Here is a 5,573-nt window from a genome sequence, read left to right as displayed (position 1 = left end):
GATCCCAGTACCTGGAGGCCTCACGGCTCCGCTGATCCCGGTGCTGGGAGGCATATTACCCTTTTACTATATAGGATAGAGGCCTGGTGCATGGGTGGGGGCTGGCTGGTTTGCCCTGAAGGGTGTCCTGGATCAGGGTGGGGGTCCCCACTGGGGTGCCTGGCCAGCCTGGAGGAGGGGATGATGGCTGTTTGCAGCTGGTCACACACCCTTCAGGGTGGGGGTCCCCACTGGGGTTCCTGGCCAGCCTGGGTGAGGGGATGATGGCTGTTTGCAGCTGGTCACACACCCTTCAGGATGGGGGTCCCCACTGGGGTGCCTGGCCAGTCTGGGTGAGGGGCTGAGGGCTGTTTTCAGGCTGACGGGTGACTAAAGCTCCCAACTGCTTCTTTTTTTCTTTTTTTTTTTAATTCTGGGCCAGCTTTAGCTCTGGCTCCAGCTCTGAGGCCTCTGCTGCTGAAAGAAGGTATCTGGTTTGTTTAGGTTCTATAATCGAAACAATGTATAACTCCAGCTCTGGGATTCCAGCTTGCTGAAAGCGGGTTTCTGGGGTTTTGTTTAGCTTCTATATTTGTTACAATGTTTCTTAAACTGCAGGCTCAGAGGCCAGCAAGGCAGGCGGGAACGTTGGAGTCCTCCATCACTGAAGCAAGCAAGCCTCATGTTAGTTTCAAGCTGCCTGCCGCCATCTTGGCTGGCAGTTAATTTGCATATCTCGCTGATTAACCAATGGGAAGGGTAGCATCGTACGCCAATTACCATGTTTCTCTTTTATTAGATAGGATGTTACCTCAGGGTTTTTTGTACCCCCCCCCCCGCCCCCCCCAGGTTTTTGTTTTGTTTTATTTTAAACACAGAAACTCTAATGTTAAATTCTGGGGACTCTTAACTGAGAAGTAAGGGCTCCATCTACTGAACTCAATTTCCTAAAACTTCCTTGTGGGATAGAGGTTGTGTGTCTCATATAAAATATAATAAAGTTTAGACATTTTTCCCGATTTTACCATCTTTATTTATTAGCACTAATAAGTCCTATTAATCTTCCTGTTTCCATGCTATTAAATAATTTGTCTTCAAGAATCTCTGAGTTGCTGAAAACAGGAAACAATATGCAAGCACAGGCTCACCTAACTTCTATGGTGATGGACGACGGCGATTTACAGTGGCGCCGGATGTTGTGAGCAAGTTCATTACAAATTTATATCTGTTTTTCTTAAGCCTCCTTGCATCTTGCAGAGCCGCAGGGTCTCCTGGGTTACATTTGACTGTAAGGTTGGCACTTTCAAAGCCAAGTTACATCCTATTGCCTTCTACTCGTATTTCAGGAGCGTTTCTGAATCCAGGGTGGGCTGTAAGATTTCTTGACTCATTTGGCAATGACATCATTTCCTGGCCGCGTCTGGTACAAAACGCGGAGAGGCGACGCAATGGCCCAGATAACAACACTGTTTGGAAAACAGGAGGATAATGGAAACAAGGGGGTTGAAAGGGTTATTTGCATTCGGTTGCCGATGCCCTGGTTTTGCACCAGGCAGCACCCACAGGTCTCTCAGCTGACTCCCAAACACATACCGTATATAAAACCACGCGTCCATAAGGCACATGGCCCTTTACCACCCACATTTATAGAGCATGGAGCCTACGCATTGTGCCGAGGAGGTGTGCGGTACCGCGCCCAGCTCTACAGCGTGCAAGGTTCTCCGCCGGTGGCTTTCTATCGTCAGAGTTAGTAAACTGTTTCGTGGGACTTCACTTCTGCTGCAGAGAGACAGGCAGACAGAGGTTACATTTAGAAAGAGCAACAAGGGGATTAAGAAAACAAGGTTCTGAGCCCTACTTTGATATTTGCGTAGGTGTAGATATTTACATGTTATGTAATTAGAAAGCAATTTCAGCACGTCTTTTCCAGCATCGGAAGAGATTTGGATGTGGAGGGTCCGTTTTTTTTAAATGATTATTATTATTTAGGAGCCGCTGCGGAGCTCCGCTGGGGCGGAGAATAAGCTGCAGTTTAGGAGGCTGACTCCCAGAACAGGACTGAAGTGGGGCGGAGCCTGAAGACAACAATCTTATTTTCTATTGGGCAGGTTTTCATGATAAAGCACCAAGTGTGATCTAGGAAAGCAGGCTGACAGGTTCCCTGGTGGTCTAGTGGTTAGGATTCGGCGCTCTCACCGCCGCGGCCCGGGTTCGATTCCCGGTCAGGGAAGGTACGTTTTTATGCTTTTCATTTATGATTGCTGCTATTTTATTAATCACAAAAGTTCAATTAGTTTCTAAGTGTTATTTAACCTAAGGTTTAAAATATGTCTCACCTATGTACAGACACTATTTACATTAAAATAAATAACATAAAGATCTCTGATTCTACTCTGGAGTCCAGACTCTTGCCCAATGTATCATACTTCCTGCTCCTTTCCCGGATTCTAAAGTACTCTAAATACCTTTGTCCAAAAACATGCTAAACCACTTCTAAAACTGCATGTTCCAGCTTTTGAAGACAATCTGGATTAATTTTTAAAAGTTTTTGTTTAATCTTGAGCTATGTTTCACTAATAACAGGAGGAAAATTATTTTAGGAGGGATTATACCTATTTTGCATCATGGGCTGAGAGGAGGGGAGTAAAGGGGGCGGGGACTGGGAGATATCTGTAATACTATCAACAATAAAAATATATTAAAAAATAAAAAGCAAATCGGAACAGGATAATCCCATTTTATATGAAGTTTTAAAATGCTAAATTAAAAATATTGTTTCTTGATATGTACATAGATATTAAACTATAAATGAAAACAAGATAGTAGTTATTCCTGGTTAATGGAGAACATGGAGAAAGAATTTGCAAGAAGCATAAAGGTGTCTTTTAAAGTACCGGTAGTACTAATCTGGGTGGTGGATACACAGGTGTTAATTCTCATTTGATTATTCATAATTTATATATAGGTTACACTATTTTCTCTACCAATTCATTATGTAATTAAAATAAAAACAAAAAGAAAGGAATGATAATGTTTAATAAACTCTTTGGGATAATGGCATGCAAGCAATATTTAGTTGAGCAAAATTCTACTCTTGTCTATTGAATAATTTGTAATGGTGCTTGTCAGGTTAGAAATAATAAATGCGAAAATAAACCACAAGGTGGCAGCATAGCCTCATGCGTCTCATTCAAACGCATTTAATCCAAATCACCATACTGACTTTGGAAATGTTGGGTAGAGTTAAAGCCCAGTTTATTGTAGTCATAGGTGGCAGCAGCAGATTTCTTTTCTCTAAGCCTCTTTCTTCTCATTTCATCAATTATGCTTGATTTGACTTGTGTATATACTGTGCTATCAGATTAAATTTAGGGAAAGAAATTCAAATCAATTCAATGCAACTAGTACACAGGTCCAGCATATGACATTTATTCATTCATTCCTCATTCAGTCAGTCGTGCATTCAGGTATTCATTCACTTAAGCAATATCCACTAAAATTAGTTGAGACAAAGGCAAAGAGGCCCTGGACATTAATGGTGAGCAAAGCCTAATCATTACCATTTGCTTCCGTGTAATGGTGGAGAGACATTTAAGTCGCAGTTGAAAAATTCTTCTGTGAAGGAGGTGTATGTGGTTCGGGTAATTCCACAATAAGATTTTGAACTAGTTGGTGTTGTTGGATCTGTGGAGATCTGAAAAATGAAGGTGAGTTACCTAGGTATAAAGGAGAGAAAAGAGCATTCTAAATAGAAGGAACATGTGCACTACTTTGTAGCAGGAAAGAGCAAGGAGAATACCAGGGACTGAAAGGAAGCCAGGATGGCTGGATGGGAAGTCAGAGATAGCAAAGAAAGGTGAAGAGGAGCCTAAGAAGTGGTCCAGGGACTGATCTTGTATGACCTTGTAGCTGGAGGTGAAGGATTTGTCTTCATATGAAGAGCATCGAGGAGCCACCGAAAGGAGGGTGGGTACAGCAGCATCTCAAAGCCCATGCCGGGTCTCTGATGAGTCAATAGCTTCATTAGTATACATGAACGATTCTGCCCTAAGTGCTCCGCAGTGGCACAACTCTGCTCGCCTATGTGTGATTAGTTGTTTTTTAATGGTGAAGGACTTTATTTATTTATTTATTTATTTATTTATTTATTTACTTATTTATGGTACAGCAAAGGTTGAAATTTATTGAAGAACAAGTACAGGTTCTACGTGGGGAGGGGGAAAGAGTCCCCAAGGACATTATTTATTTATTTATTTATTTATTTATTTATTTTTTTAATATATTTTATTGATTTTTTACAGAGAGGAAGGAAGAGAGATAGAGAGTTAGAAACATCGATGAGAGAGAAACATCGACCAGCTGCCTCCTGCACATCTCCTACTGGGGATGTGCCCGCAACCTAGGTACATGCCCTTGACCGGAATCGAACCTGGGACCTTTCGGTCCACAGGCTGACGCTCTATCCACTGAGCCAAACCGGTTTCGGCCCCAAGGACATTATTTAAACACAATAATACAATTTCAATCTCAGCCATATTCATTAGATTTATGATTTTCTTTTAAAGAAACATGACTCCATTGCATATATTTTGAATCAGACTACAAATCATTGCTTTTGAAAATAAGAAACATAAAGCATGGTATCTTTAAAAGAGAGAAAAAAATAAAAATAAAAGATAGAGGGAGAGGGAAGGAGAGAGAGAGAGAGGATAACGTGGGGGCTAAAATAGATACTCTTCCTCTCACCTTCTAAAGGCTTCTATCTGGGCTAATTATCAAATTATCGGGGGAAAATCTACAAAGTTTATTATGGATGTACATGCTGGGGGTGTCATAAGATATGATGGAACACACTGAGTAGTTGAGGTTTATATGCCATTATGGACAAAGGAGAAAGGAGCAGGGGTCTGAGATTTTGAAGGAATCAGGGAATTTACAGGGAGCTGAGAAAGAGTGAAATACAAGTGGTAGGCAAATTATTGCTAGGCAACCCAGAAACAGTGGGGTGGGCCTGGAACCTTTCTCTCTAATGCTAAGGTGAATATGTTAAGGTTCTCTTCCCGGAGCAGGTCTTTCCATCTGCTTCAGTCAGAAAGGAAATGGGGGGGGGGGGGGGCGGGGTCAAAGGTTTCTTTCTGGGTTCTTTGTTTCTTAATAACCAGCTTAAAATCAATATCCCAAAAGTCCCAGTTTTGCAATGGCAAGCATTTGGTCCCCTTCCATACACTTACAGAATTTTAACGCCTAAGCTAATACATTTAAAAGAACAATTAAACAAATGACTCTCACTGCTTCTCTCACTATGTCATATCCTGAAGACAAGCAATGGTGAACTGTTTCTCCTTTTGCCTCAAGCGCTTGATACCCAGAGCGAGGAAGCTGCCTCCAGACTTGGCGTTGGCAGAAGCGGCTAAATGGATTTCTATTGAGTTACTGCTCCTGTGTTATTTTGTCTGTGGTTCCTGTGCTTGGGGTTTGATGGTCACATCAAAGGAGTAGCTCTGTTGTAAGAATTGGTCAGCGAGGGTCAGATAAATCATGGTTATTACCGAGACCCATTCCCATGATAATTATGGTCAGGAGACCCTTGGTGT

At 42.0% G+C, this 5,573-nt stretch overlaps 1 long non-coding RNA gene and 1 other non-coding gene across 2 annotated transcripts; one reads left to right on the top strand and one right to left on the bottom strand.

The window, feature by feature from the left end:
- Nucleotides 1-846: 846 nt before the first annotated feature.
- On the bottom strand, nt 847-2,017 carry LOC132236433 (uncharacterized). Its single transcript, XR_009453309.1, has 3 exons — nt 1,868-2,017; nt 1,573-1,758; nt 847-1,445 (listed from the first exon to the last, which is right to left on the bottom strand). It is a non-coding gene; the product is annotated as an uncharacterized LOC132236433 (long non-coding RNA).
- Nucleotides 2,018-2,137: 120 nt separating this feature from the next.
- TRNAE-CUC (transfer RNA glutamic acid (anticodon CUC)) lies at nt 2,138-2,209 on the top strand. The gene has a single exon. It is a non-coding gene; the product is annotated as a tRNA-Glu (tRNA).
- Nucleotides 2,210-5,573: the final 3,364 nt, after the last annotated feature.

Source organism: Myotis daubentonii, chromosome 6, assembly GCF_963259705.1.
Source record: "Myotis daubentonii chromosome 6, mMyoDau2.1, whole genome shotgun sequence".
NCBI lineage: Eukaryota > Metazoa > Chordata > Mammalia > Chiroptera > Vespertilionidae > Myotis > Myotis daubentonii.
This window is presented reverse-complemented; position numbering and strand designations above follow the sequence as displayed.